Below are 13,853 nucleotides of genomic sequence, written 5' to 3'. Positions count from 1 at the left end.
CCATAAACTACACACATACAGGCAATACTGTTGCCTTTATCTCTACCCCTGTGGATGGAAGCATGTTGCATGAATGAATTTTCCAGCTAAGTGTGATGACCAAGTTCCAAAATGCTCATTTGAATGGATCTTAATTACTGTCTTTCTGATGTCTTAAAATGCATTTACTAAATATAGTTTTATCTTTTTCAGACTTTATATTGACATTTATTTCTAAGGGTAATGCACTGGGCTATAGTCATTTGATGAACTCCTGATCAATCCTCCATCCCTGCCTCAATACCTGCCTTCATTCATTACCTTAATGCTGACCTCCCCAGCTCCCTGCAAGCTCCACAAATGCAGGGCCAAGTCTGCTTGGCTTCCATTGTACCTCCAGTGTCCAGCACTGTTTCAGGCACATAGCAGACAATCGATAACTAGTTGTTCAGTGAATGCAGGAATGAATTAATGATTAAATGAATGAATCTAACGGAGTAGCAAAAGGAAGTATCCGAGATTTTCTAGTATGGGTAGTATTTCTGGCATCTCTGCTCCTATTTTAATTTCTACCTGTTGCCTCAGTCTCAAAATCTGTTCAGTGCTCTCACACCTGTTTAAGCTATAAGGTCCAGACCTCATCAAATACACCCTTAATTCTTTTTTTTTTTAACTCACATTTTTATGACATCAGATCCCAGCTGGATATCATTAGCCTTCCCCCATCCCCACAGGACCACTGTCAAAGTGTGTCCTAGCACTTAGGAAACTATCCAAAAGTAACATCTCAAATGTGCTCCAGAAAAGTCAATGTTTCTCCCGCTCCAACATCTTCATCTTGCCAACACACATGCATACAGATAGGCAGCTGACCATTCATTAACTTCACCAGACACATTTGTTGTCTAATGGCATCTGTCACTTCTCCTGCACACTCTGATGGAGAGAAGGGGTCACTGCTTTCTCCCTGTAATGTTTACACCCAAGGATGGGTGTTGGAGTTTACTTATTTTTCAATGGCTTAACTGAGAGTTAGGAGTAATTCTGAAGAAAGCTTACTTGAGGTTTGGGAATATTGGAAGGAATGACATAAACATACACACAAAATTATGTCCTATGCCCTACTGCTTAAGCCTAGGACTAGATTGTTCCTAGCACCTCATCCTGCACCAGTTCCCTGCTCTCTTTGCTCCCTGTGGACAAGAGCAGTTCCCTGATCCTCTACCTACCCTGCCCCCAGATTCCCATAGGCTTTGTATTTTGTGCTTTCTTTCTCTCTCTCTCTTTCTCTTTTTAGTTAGCTTAGCTAGAGGTTTATCAATTTTATTGATCTTTTCAAAGAACCAGCTTTTGGTGTCATTTATTTTCTCTCTAGTAATTTCTTGTATTCAATTCCATTAATTTCTCCTCTAATTTATATTGCTTTTCTTTGGCTTACTTTGGATTTAGTTTGCTCCTATTTTTCTAGTTTTCTAAGGTGGAAACTTAGTTTATTGATTTTAGATCCTTTTTTCTTTTCTAATATATGTATTCAGTGTTCTAAATTTTCCTCTAATATGACCCAGAATGTGGTCTATCTTTGTGAATATTCCATATAAGCTTGAGAAGAATGTGCATTCTACTGTTGTGGGATGAAGAAGTCTACAAGATGTCCCTTACTATTTAGTTGATTGATGGTGGAATTAAGTTCAACTGTCTTTACTGATTTTCTGCCTACTGGACCTGTTCATTTCTGATTCCAAACTAAAATTTAAAACTAAATAATGTGTGAAACATGCATGCAAACAGTTAATATTTCTAGCTACTGAATTATTGTGGAAGTTTATTTATTGGCATGGAGAGGTGATATATTTTAAAAAGCTAATGTGAAATATTGCATGTAACTATTAATTATTTTGTGCATATATACACACGGAAAGTGTAAGATGTGACATGCAAATAGAATGCCAACAAAAATATGATTTTTTTTCTATTTCAGCTTATGCTCTAAATATAGTATTGCATTTATTTGAGATTATAAATTTCCTCTACTTCTGTGAATTCACATAGGGGTGAAGAAAGGTTTCAGGGTAGCAAGTACCTATCACAAAATTCATGTGTTTGGTCTAGAGAGGGGGATGAATCTTCAGACTAGATGCATGAACTGTGAATTAAAACACCAGGTTATAGAAGTTTTGCATTAATTAAATTAAAACAAAAGCTGGCATCTGAGAATAAAGAAAGAGACACACACTGTTAGTATAAAACCTCAAAAGTCTGGGATCATTCATTGATCAATTAAGAAGCTCTACACACCTACATAACTAGATAAACTAACTTTATTTAGTTTTTAATGTGTGTTTTTAGGTGCCTACTTTAAGCCAGGCTCTTTAGATGCCAGGCATAATAAAAGATGACTAAAATATGATCTATAACTTCAGAAGCTCTTTAAGATAGAGGTGAATGATAAGTGTGTGTGTGTGCGTGTGTATGTGCATAGATAGCATATAAGTGTGTGTATATATATGTATACACACAATGATATAGTTAAATGTACATATCTTAATTGTTCTTTCTAAGACTAGTCATAAAAATTCAAGCTTTCTCGTTCCCTCTTCATGCATTCAATGGGGGTGTGTGTTTGAAAATTTCTTTGCAACTTTCTCTTTTTGTGAAGAGTCCTTGACAGGCTGAATGCCCTTTGTTGATCAAGGAGCTTCGTATGGTTCTGCCAACTTACCTCTTTGCACAGCTGGTCACTCTTCTAAGGAGTCTTCATTCTTTGATTCCTTTGTGCCAGCTTGGCCTATGTTATACTATTTCCTAGCATTCCATACTCAGTGGTCCTCACTGGGTTTCACCATGCCTCTCACTATTCTGCTTGGCACTTTGATTTTCATCTATCTATTTAGAATTGCCAACAGGTTTTACCATCTCACAGTAGGTGAGAACAGAGCGGTTTAGAAATTCAGCACCTTGGGATGAGAGTTTAACACAGCTGGAGGGCAGAACGTCACCTACCATCTTAGCAGTGCTTGCTTAGCTTAGTGTCTGGAACATAAAGGCCTTCAACATGTATTCAGAGGAATCACTTCCATTCAAGTGTTTATTGACAATGCACTTCATTGGGCCTCTGTGGGCCAGGGAATAGTACTGTGTGAAAAGGCTCTCCAAAGTTAAAACTGCTGTGGGCAGTGAAGTGATTTACAGGATGATATCTCTTTGGTTAACAATATTCTTACTCTACATGTTTCAGAAATTTGGGAAATGAAGCCAAGTATATGAAAACTATTCTTTGGAGCAGGAGCAATAATAGCTTCAGGTTTTGAAATAAGAATCAAAGGTGGTGGGGGGGTTCCCCGGTGGCACAGTGGTTGAGAGTCTGCCTGCCAGTGCAGGGGACACGGGTTCGAGCCCTGGTCTGGGAGGATCCCGCATGCCGCAGAGCAACTAAGCCCGTGAGCCACAATTGCTGAGCCTGCGCGTCTGAAGCCTGTGCTCCGCAACGGGAGAGGCCGCGATAGTGAAAGGCCCGTGCACCGCGGTGAAGAGTGGCCCCCACTCGCCGCAACTAGAAAAAGCCCTCGCAACGGAAACGAAGACCCAACACAGCCAAAAATAAATAAATAAATGAAATTTTTTTAAAAAAGAATCAAAGGTGGTGTTTTCCCCAGATTTGGGGGCAAGATAGATTCGAACCCAGTTACTCTATATATGGAAAGCTGCTGTTTGCTTTTTAGTTAAGATTTTTAAACAATTTCCCCCATTTAAAGAAAGTTAAGTTACTCACTTCTCCTCACCACTGCTTCTTGCTCTATACAACAAACGCAAGTTTGATGAGGAAATTTTTATTAAGGTATCCATACAGAAAAGTGCACAAAATGTAAGTTTAAAGCTTGGTGAATTTTTACAAACTGACCACCACCAGCATTCCACAGCCCCCCAGCCTTTCCATTCCTCCTTAGTCTCCAATCTCTGTGCCTCAAGGATAACCCTTATCCTGACTTCCAATGCCATAGTTCAATTTGTCTGTTTTTGAATTGTACATTAAGGGAATGAAACAAAATGTGCCCTTTTGTGCTTGACTTCTTTTGTACCACATTGTGCTTGCAAGATTCATCCATGTTCTATTTGAAAGATTAATCAAGTTGTGTGTAGTTGTATTTCATTCATTCTCATTGTTCATTGCTATCGATTGTTCCATTAGGTGACTATACCAAAATTTATGAATGTATTTTATTGATAGAAGCCACTTGGGTAATTTCTATTTTGGGTCGTTATGAAGAGTGCTGCTATGAACATTCCTGTGCACAGTTTTTGGTGAATATATGTAAACTTTTTCGTTGGCGAATATAAATGTAGGACTGAAATTGCTGAGTCATAAAGCATTTGTTTTTTTAATTGAGAAATTCGAACTAATATTTCAGCATGGTTGTACCAATTTATACTCCCACCAGCAAGCTGAAAAAGTTCTCTGGTTGTTCCACATCCTTTTCAACAGTTGATATTTTCTGTCTTATTTTCTGTATTTTTGGTTTAGCCACAATGATGGCAAACATACCCTTATTAAAGAGACAGATGGTCAGATAAATCCCTGGCCTGTTACCTTACGTGAACTTGATTTTGGCAATGTTAGCTAGTTCATTCTCTCTTAATGAAATGAATCTAGGACAGATTGAGTGCATTCATCCACTGAAGTCTTTCAAAAGTGAATGATCATCCAACCCCCTGCCACTGCCCCCCTCCCCCAAACACAAATGGTCTTAGCTCACAGTTACCAGGGCCTCCTGAGAAAGCAGTTTTTGCCAAGACTGTCTTTTTCCAATTTCTTTGGGAAGAGATTTTACAGGATTTCCCCCATTAATCAAAACAATTTCTGCCTTTAAAATGTATCTCAGTTATTATAATGTCTATGTTTAGTTTATAATTTCAGAGTGATCTAGAAGTGGTTATTTATATCTGTTTATTTTGTAACATATGCCTTTTATATTTTTCAGAATTCTACTTTTCGCTGAAAGAGTCGGTACTGAAAAAACAGGATGTTCTATCAACTCACATTCCTAGAATTCCTTTTTGGTCAGAAGTGTAAGTCTGTTGACCCTTCCAAATTTTGTCTCTCTGACAAGAAAAGAAAATCCAGAAGAGAACATTTTGAGATCGTATTGTTTTCCATTGCCCTTGTGTTTGTTTTGCTCTGTTTCACTCTATTATCCAACTAATACCATTCTGCCTATTATTTACCTATTTTAAAATAAAGACTTGGAGTAATTTTTCATATTTTTCTAGAAGTCTCCCTTGATTAGAAAGGTATTTCTGGGCAATAAAAGTTAAGTTTTGACTGTGAAATTCTGTCAATAATTTGAGAAAGTTTGAAATTTCTTTCTGTTGTATGTACAGTAGGTGATCTTATGAATTCCACATGGATTTTATATGCAACAATCCTTCAGTAACTAGTTTCTAAGAAAAATAGAACCTTTTCCATACTTAATTTACAGACCTAGCTTTCAATTTCCTCTTCATTTTGTTTATGGTAAGTTTTGCCATGAAAACATAAGTGATTTTAAAATAGCCAAATATATGTAGTTTTTTCTTTATGGTTTTTGAGATTCCTATCATACTTAGGAAAGCCTTCTCCACCCCAAATTTATACAAATAGCCTCCTACCATTCCTTCCAATATTTTTCTTTAGAAAAAAAAAAGGTAGGCATCCAATTCTGGATTATCAATCATATCAGCAGCATTTATTAAATTAGGCACTCTTTCTCACTAAGTTAGATAAAAACCACATATATACTTATCTTTCTGTGGATGCTCGACCATATCTGACTAATATATTTATATATTTATGTGCCAATATTACATGTTTTTGATTACAGTGACTTTATAGTTATCTTAGTATCTGAAATTCTCTCACTTTGCCTTACTTGTTCTTATTCAGTATTCATAAATTTCTTGGCTACTTTTAGAGATTTATTTTTGCATTACATATTCCAGAATTATTTTATATAGTTCCACAGAAAAGCTCATTGAGATTATAATTTGAGTTGTGCAAAATTTATGTATTAATTTTAGAAATACCAACATTTCTATGACAGTTCTTATTCTGGTTGTTTTATGTCCTGCATTTGCATTTCAAATTTTAATTTTTATGTCTTAAACTATTCTTGCTATACTTAGGTCTAAGAATTTTATTGTTTTGTCCATATTATACATGTATATTATTTTTCACTTTAGTTTCAAACATTATTGTTAGGACTGAGAAAAAGTTATTGAGTCTCATGAAGTGTCCAGTCAGAGTTAATCTTGGGACTTTTTCAGGAGCTGCTAGAAGGAGATACTCAAAATGAAAAACATCTTGTCATGAGGAACCTGGGAAACAACTCAACATGAAGGAAAATAGAATCTAGAGGTGGAGACATAGTAAGTACTAGAGCTATTATTTGAATTTCTGGAACAAGCCATATCTGAAACCATTATCATTTGTCCTTTTCAATTACTCAAGCCAATAAGCTTCCCCTATTTCCATTTGATTTAAGCAAGTTTAAGTAGGTCTTATTTTTCTTTGCTTATCAAATAAGGTATGTATAGACATTTGAACTTGACTCTTCCAGATGACTTTGTTGCTGGGAATCTTCAGAAAACTGCCAAGTTACACTCTACTACTGTCATGGAAAAAAATAATTTAATGGTAGTAGAGCTGAACTTAAGAGAGGTGTTGAAATGTTACCAGAGTTGTGTAGGATGAAACTGAGATTGCTTCCTTAGAGCCCAGTTTTAAGAGGTACTGATACAATAAAAAGTATGGGGGATTACAAATACAAAACTGTAAAAATAAAGCAAATCAGTTGTGTGAAAGGATGATGAAGGACACTTATCTTCTATTGCCTGTACAATATAAATTTGATACATTAATATTTCCTTTCTAATGGAGAGTTTAGAACTTCATTTGACAATCATTATTTTATTCAAGGCATTTTTATTAATTAAAAAACAAACGTTAATTGTAAGTAGCATAATTATGTTCTTTTTTGTGTGTGTGTGGTACGCGGGCCTGTCACTGTTGTGGCCTCTCCCGTTGCGAAGCACAGGCTCCGGACGCGCAGGCTCAGCAGCCATGGCTTACGGGCCCAGCCGCTCCGCGGCATGTGGGATCCTCCCAGACCGGGGCACGAGCCCGTGTCCCCTGCATCGGCAGGTGGACTCTCAACCACTGAGCCACCAGGGAAGCCCTAATTATGTTCTTTTACTCGAAGAAAATAGAGCTTGAACCCACTATGATGTTCTGAAGTTTCTTTTGTGCCCACCTGTTTATCCAGAAAGCTGGTTTCTTCATTATTGGCTTCCTTACAACCCATCGCACAACTCTGATTTTGTTTATGTTTCAGCTTTAAAGTCATACTGAGGCCAGTCAACAGCTTTCAAATATTTGATCATGTCTGAGATTATATTTAGGGAACTCCTTTGCTTCCTGTTGAAAAATAGTTGAGGCTCAAATAGGATTTGGAATGACCACTTATCACTCAGGGTTTCAAAACGTAACTTTTGTATCAGTTGATAATTCACTTATTCATTCTTTCATTTCACTCCACATATGTTTAAGTGGGTATGACTATAATCCAGGCACTTTTCTAGGCACAGCATAAACATCACCGGAAAACAAAGATCTTGCTCTCATGGAACTTAGATTCCAAAAAGGACAGAGCAAATAAACCTATAAGCAAAATATAAATTATGTCAAGTGGTGGTAAGTACTATGAATTAATGTGAAGTAGAGTAAGGATAGAGAATGCAGGTGGGGAGGGGTGAGGATCCCCTTTCATATGATAGTGAGGAAAGTTCCCTTTGATAAGGTGACCTTTATGCAAAGAGTTGTAGTGAAGTAAGTACTAAATGGATATCTAAGGAAAGCACATTTTGGACAAGTTAAGAGACTCTGAGACACAAGTATGCTAAGCATATTTAAAAAGTAGCAAGAACATCTAAACGGCTGGAGTAGATTGAGGATCCAGGAGAAACAGGCAGCACGTGGAGGGGGGCTTGATCATAAGGGATATGATATTTGTTCTAGAAGATTGCTCTGTTTGTATATGAGAATAGACTGTAGAAGGGCAAGTGTAAAGAGCTACTACACACCTGCAAGATGGTTGCTAAGAAATGACATTAAATTTTTCACCGTGGAGGTCATTAATGACCTTGACAAGATTAGTGTAGAAAAAATAAATTTTATGTTTCAAAATTATACATTTTCTTATAACATTTCTTATATAGAAAAGTTACACATTTTCTATAGCACCCTCTTCTGGGCTTTCAGTGAAGCGGCTATTACAGTAACACAGAAGAGAGATGATGGTGCTTGGACAGGGAACACTAAGTGAGACATGGTCAAATTTGATACATTTTGAAAATAGATGAAGAGAATTTGCTGGATGTGAAACAGAGGGCTTGTATCAATGTTCTATCAGAAAAGATATGGCACATTTAATTAAGATAACTAGCGACGTGTTTAATAAAGGAATTATTTAGAAAGATGTGAGCAGGGTATAGAGGAACACAAGGAATAGTACAATGCCCTGAAGAATGAATATAAAAACCTGTGTTAAGCGGAATTTTAACAGACTTGCCTTAAGGAAAACACCCAGCTCAAAATTGCCCCATGAGGATATAGATGAAGGAATCAGTACTTTGACCTGCCTCCACAGGAGCAAAGGTTCCCATTGACTAAAACCAATTGCAAAACAAAGGACAAGGGAGAACCTTGATTTAGCTCCTACACGTCAGCTTTCAGTGTCATGCATCAGGGTGTGGAAGGGTGGAGAATGAATCTGGAGAGACAAATGGAAGATATCCAGGATGACTCTATGCACTTGGCTCGAGTAACTAGAACTGCATGAGGATCAGTGTGTGTGTGTGTGTGTGTGTGTGTGCATGTGTGTGTGCATGCGTGTGTGTGTGTGTGTGTGCATGCGTGTGTGTATGTGTTAAAAAAAGATAGATCGAAAGAAATTGAAGTAGAATTTTGTATAACACAGTTTTAAGATGGCAACATGACAGTAAATGTGAATTTTTAAAAAGTGTGTCCAGACTTCCCAGAAGAAGTTAAGATTGAAGATATAGTATTAGGAATTTTAAGTCTAAAGCTGGTATTTAAACCCCCAGAACTGGATGAAATCACCTAGGCAATGAGTACAGATGGAGAAGAGTTTATGAAAATAATCCAGAGGAACAGACAAAGGGGACAGCAAAAACATTTTTTTCAAAAAGGAAGAAGTCATTAGTTATGTCAAAAGCTGTTAATAGCTAGAGCAAAATAATTTCTGAGAAATGACGTTAAATTTTTCAGTGTAGAGGTCGTTAACGACCTTGACAAGATTAGTGTAGATAAAAATTTTGTGTTTCAATAGAAACTATGCTTTTTCTGACAACCCTTCTGGGTTATCAGATTGGAGCCCAGTTCATTGCCTTTGAGCTATTTTGCAACTCTTTGTAAATGTGGGTAACTGATAGTAAATTCTGACTTGTCTGATAGTATTTAATGAACATTTTCTATCCAGTTTGGTAGTGACTTGATTGGCTTGGAAAAACCACAGTTTTGTCTCCATTTGCAATTCATTTCAATATTCCTTCAATCCATATGAATTTGTACTGTTTTGAGTTTTCCTTTGAACCGGTTATAGCATGGGCCTGGTTCTATTCATAAGAATAAAAGAATTTCTTTAACACACGTCCATTTTTCATCTATGTTAAAATCATGATTTTTACCTTTTTCTGAAAATTATCTTTTAACATTAGTTTTGGTGTACTGATGTGGGCAAAAAATTGACTCAAATATATTTAATAGAAAATGGGGTCAAGATAGCTGATTTGATATTCAGAAAAATCTTTTTTGGTAAAGCACATTGAAAAATTTCAATACAATTTAACTATCACTTTTTTAAAGCTTGGTGGGAAAGCAGAGACCTGAAATGAAAAGAAAGCCATGAAGAGGGGGTGAGTGAGTACTAGATGTGCCCTTGGGACAGGAAATGAAGCTTGGGACCAGAGCTGAGTAGGAGGTAGGACCCCTGGCATAAGCTGGGATTCTTCAAAGGGCAAAATCTCGCGGGAAAAAGCTGCTTTCCATTACATGGAAATGGTGAAAGTATTTGCCTTCTTTCGTCTTAGCTCTAGTTGAGGTAGGATAAAAGAAGAAAAATTATCCCTGAGAATTCTAACCACAAGCTAGCACACACCTTGTTTGTTTGAGGAACTGGAAAAAGGCAGGTTTAAAGACAACGGAATGAACTCTTGGCTAGTTTCATGTCTGTCACCTCCTTGTTACCCTAATGTTGCCAATGATAACTTCTCAATTTCATTAGATAACTCAGCCATGAGGGTATCTCTTGATTCACATTATGAAAGCCCAAACACGATTCTTTTGTTGCAGTGTACACATGCAGGTAACAGGCTATTAAAATCTACAGATTCCACCCTTCTGATCCCCATATCACAAGAATTGATTTCTTACATTATAATGATATTTACTTGAGTTTTTATTTTGTCATTTGATCCTCCAGTTAATGTACTTACCCAGGCAAAAACATTAAAAAACGAAAAAGTTGTTCTCAAGTAATTTCCTCCTCTCTCCTCACATTTTTTATTTTCTTTGAAACCAACACTATTTTCCTTGGCTGAGATGGACAGTTAGTTAAAATGATATTTCCTGGGGAAAAAAAAATTCTCAGAATGAGAAACTAAACTTGAACTAAATTGTAAATGTCTTAGTCCAAAATCTCAGAAAGAGCATGTATTTTTAAAATAAACTTGGACCTTTCTCTGAGCTCCACTCCCATAATAATTCAATTTGAACCTACTTAGGTGCTCTCTCACTCACATCCATCTGATGAAAAGCAAAGCAATTGGGGGAAGTCCTTTGGTCTCGTGCCCATTTGGTTACCTCTAGATGCCTTGTCTTAGCTCATATAGGCTACTGAAATCTGAGCGCCTTGGGTTTCTGTCCCATCTGGAAGCCCAGCAAATTTTGCAGAGGCTATGAACCTGAGCCCAGACTCCAGCCTCTCAAGCATACCATGCAGCCATCCCATTCCCACCTAACCAAAAACTCTTCTCACTTCCTGGGATACTGGGAGGAAGCCAGTTGCAGATTCCAATTGAGAACTTCCAGATCTCCCTTCACATCCTCAACTTCTGGAGGGCACATCCTCTTCTTCCTCCTCTTTTCCAGGAGATACTTGGCTCCCTTTCCCTTCCTGGGCATAATCCTTTCAAGTACTAGGAAGACAATTATCCTTTGATTCCTACAGCAAAACCTCGTATAAGCCAAGAAAGCATGAAAGGACTGACTACCTTCTTGGAGTGGATGGGAGTGGGAAAAAGTGCATCAAGGAAAAAGCACAAGTTAATATCTCAATCAATTATACTGTCTCACAACTTTTGCAGGAGTACCCTCCCCTCATAACCTGAAATACCTGATAAAAGAAGGCAAGGCCCATCACTAACATGCCGTTCAATTTGTGAGTGTTTGAAGGAGTGCCCTAAACCTCCATCAGTAGCCTAGCCTTTATAATCTGATTACACTCACCATTTTTTTATTCCTGAGATCTGAAACCAGAAGGAGGAAGGAAACTTAAATTAAAAATGTCACCACTCATTTATTTAAAAGTTATGTCATTCTACATATGCGGATGCATTATATTCTCTTGCAGTTTATCTAAACGCTTTACACTAGCTGTACCCTTCAGGACATTAAAGAAATGGAATCATCTCTTGACTGCCCATGGGCAGATGAGACTGAGGTGGAAAGACTTTGCCAGGAATAATAGATGAATGTTGCTTTTGGTAAGAGACCAATGGAAATATGTTTCCTTTTTATAAAAGGCTTGTCAAATATTCATTTATAATTAAATTAAAGATATTGTTGCACTGAAAATGAGGAGTAATCATTCCTCAACATACTAGAAAGCTATCTTGGAGCATAAGGGCTCACAGACAGATGACACTTCAATGAACATGTGTTTGTAGGAGGCTGACCTGGGCCAGGAATGAACGATTGTTAGCTTTAGTTTCTTGGGGATGTGTTAATTGATTGAGAAATTTAAAAGTTGGATTTTTGTGATTGCTTTTTTAACCTGTCAGTGTGTTCTTAACTAAAATCGTATTATATTGACATTTTACTCTTCTCACTCATTATTTCAGTGTGAGAAATAGGTCAGGGAAGTAAGCATTCTGTAAATATCCTTTTACATCACATTTACTGTGTGGAACTGGGAATCTCTAAAGTTCCAGTGACTTTGTACTTATGAAGGGGCCACGGAAGACATCTGTGAAAACCAGAAGAAAACCTCACAGGAAAAGCGCTGAATAAAGGATGGCCATGTGTGTTGGTGTGCCAGCACTTCTTCATAACAGCACCACATTTCCAATAGTCTCCTGTTTCATTATATGACTGAAAATATAATTTTATTTAAAGTTGGCATCACTAACAAATAGTCAAATCTCAATTCCCAATGTTTGATTGGTTGTGTGCTTTTCTGTTTTGTTTTCTTTTTGTATGTGGGAGGCAAGGGACCCAGCCAGCCTTTCTGGATGTTAGAATATATATACTCTAGCACCACCTACTGGGCATTAGTTTGCAGTGCCCCAAATTACAAAAAACTAAACCCCCAAATCTGATTCTTTCCCCAAACTTTCATTTTCTTGCTTTTTCTCCTCCCTACCTTTTTATTTCCTGTTGCTTCTGTATTCAATGTTCTTTATTTCCTTCTACCTATTAGAAATATTCTTTTTCAATATAATTCTCATACGCAGTTTTCTCAAACAAATACTTTTACGACATGTGGACAGATTGAAGATGAGGAAAGAAAAGGTTCTTGCCAGGTCTTTACCTTAAAGTGATAACTAATGGCAAATTAGATTCAGAAAGGCATTATTTTATATATTAAATATTAACATTAATATTTAGCATTTCTATGCCTAGACTCCTTTGAATCCCGACTTTTCCACTAACTAGCTGTGAGGCTGCACAACCGCCCCAAATCTCTATTTTCTCACTTGGAAAAAAAAGCATATGTATTATGCTAATAATACATAACTCAGAGCAATGCTGTGAGAACTGAATGATGTGTATGCACACAAACTCTTTGACAGGGCATCTTCTCATGCGGCAAATGTGCAAAAAAGATTTTCCATTATTATTACCTTTCTGAAGACAGAGTCCATATTTTCATTCATCTCTATCAGCTTAGAGTGCATAGCAGGGGGCTTATACATGGTAGAAACTTAATAAATGCTTTTTGAATTAACTATCTGGAAAACATGAAATTGTTTGCAAATAGTGATACTGTTCCCATCCTTGAAATTCTAATGTTTTTCTTTAGAAAGCTATTTGAAAACATTTAATCACTTTTTCCTGTCTGAATACATAGCAGAATATCTACTGTGCGTAGTATAGCAGGAAAAAAACACATTATTACCATGGCTATGAGCCAACCACTCTGCTAATCACCTTGTAGATATTGTTTTATTTCCTGGACAGAGGGTCCAGAATCTTGATTTTACTCTCAGTTTTATTATTAACTTTCTAAGTAAAATTTGAGCACTAGAGCTTAGTTTCCTTGAGAGAAGGGTGGGCTATACCGTGTCTAAAGTTTCTTTCAGCTCTGTTATCCTCACTAGGATTCTGCCAGCCATATAAATTAGGGTTGAAATAGAATAATTCAGCATTTATACTGGCATTCATTCTGTTTGCCTCTATTCTAAAATGAAAGGAACAAGTGAGATGGAATTATAGATAATTAGAGCCAAGAGATCAGAGGTCATATAGCCAACCCTCTACCCATATTTAATTAAACACACACACACACAGAGAAAGAGAGAGAAAGCGAAGTATTCTGCCCAAG

The 13,853-nt window shown here is 37.0% G+C and overlaps 1 long non-coding RNA gene across 2 annotated transcripts in view; it reads left to right on the top strand.

The window, feature by feature from the left end:
* The first annotated feature begins 4,745 nt into the window (after nucleotides 1-4,745).
* Nucleotides 4,746-13,853, top strand: part of LOC138842726 (uncharacterized) — a 58,315-nt gene continuing 49,207 nt past the window's right edge. For both annotated transcript variants that reach the window (XR_011377537.1, XR_011377536.1), the window contains exons 1-3: nucleotides 4,746-4,847; nucleotides 4,956-5,043; nucleotides 6,277-6,378. This is a non-coding gene — a long non-coding RNA (uncharacterized lncRNA). The remainder of the gene's footprint in view (nucleotides 4,848-4,955; nucleotides 5,044-6,276; nucleotides 6,379-13,853) is intronic.

The sequence above is a fragment of the Globicephala melas genome, chromosome 6 (assembly GCF_963455315.2).
Source record: "Globicephala melas chromosome 6, mGloMel1.2, whole genome shotgun sequence".
Taxonomy (NCBI): domain Eukaryota; kingdom Metazoa; phylum Chordata; class Mammalia; order Artiodactyla; family Delphinidae; genus Globicephala; species Globicephala melas.
The sequence above is the reverse complement of the archived record's forward strand: the minus strand, read 5'-3'. Positions and strand labels throughout refer to the sequence as shown.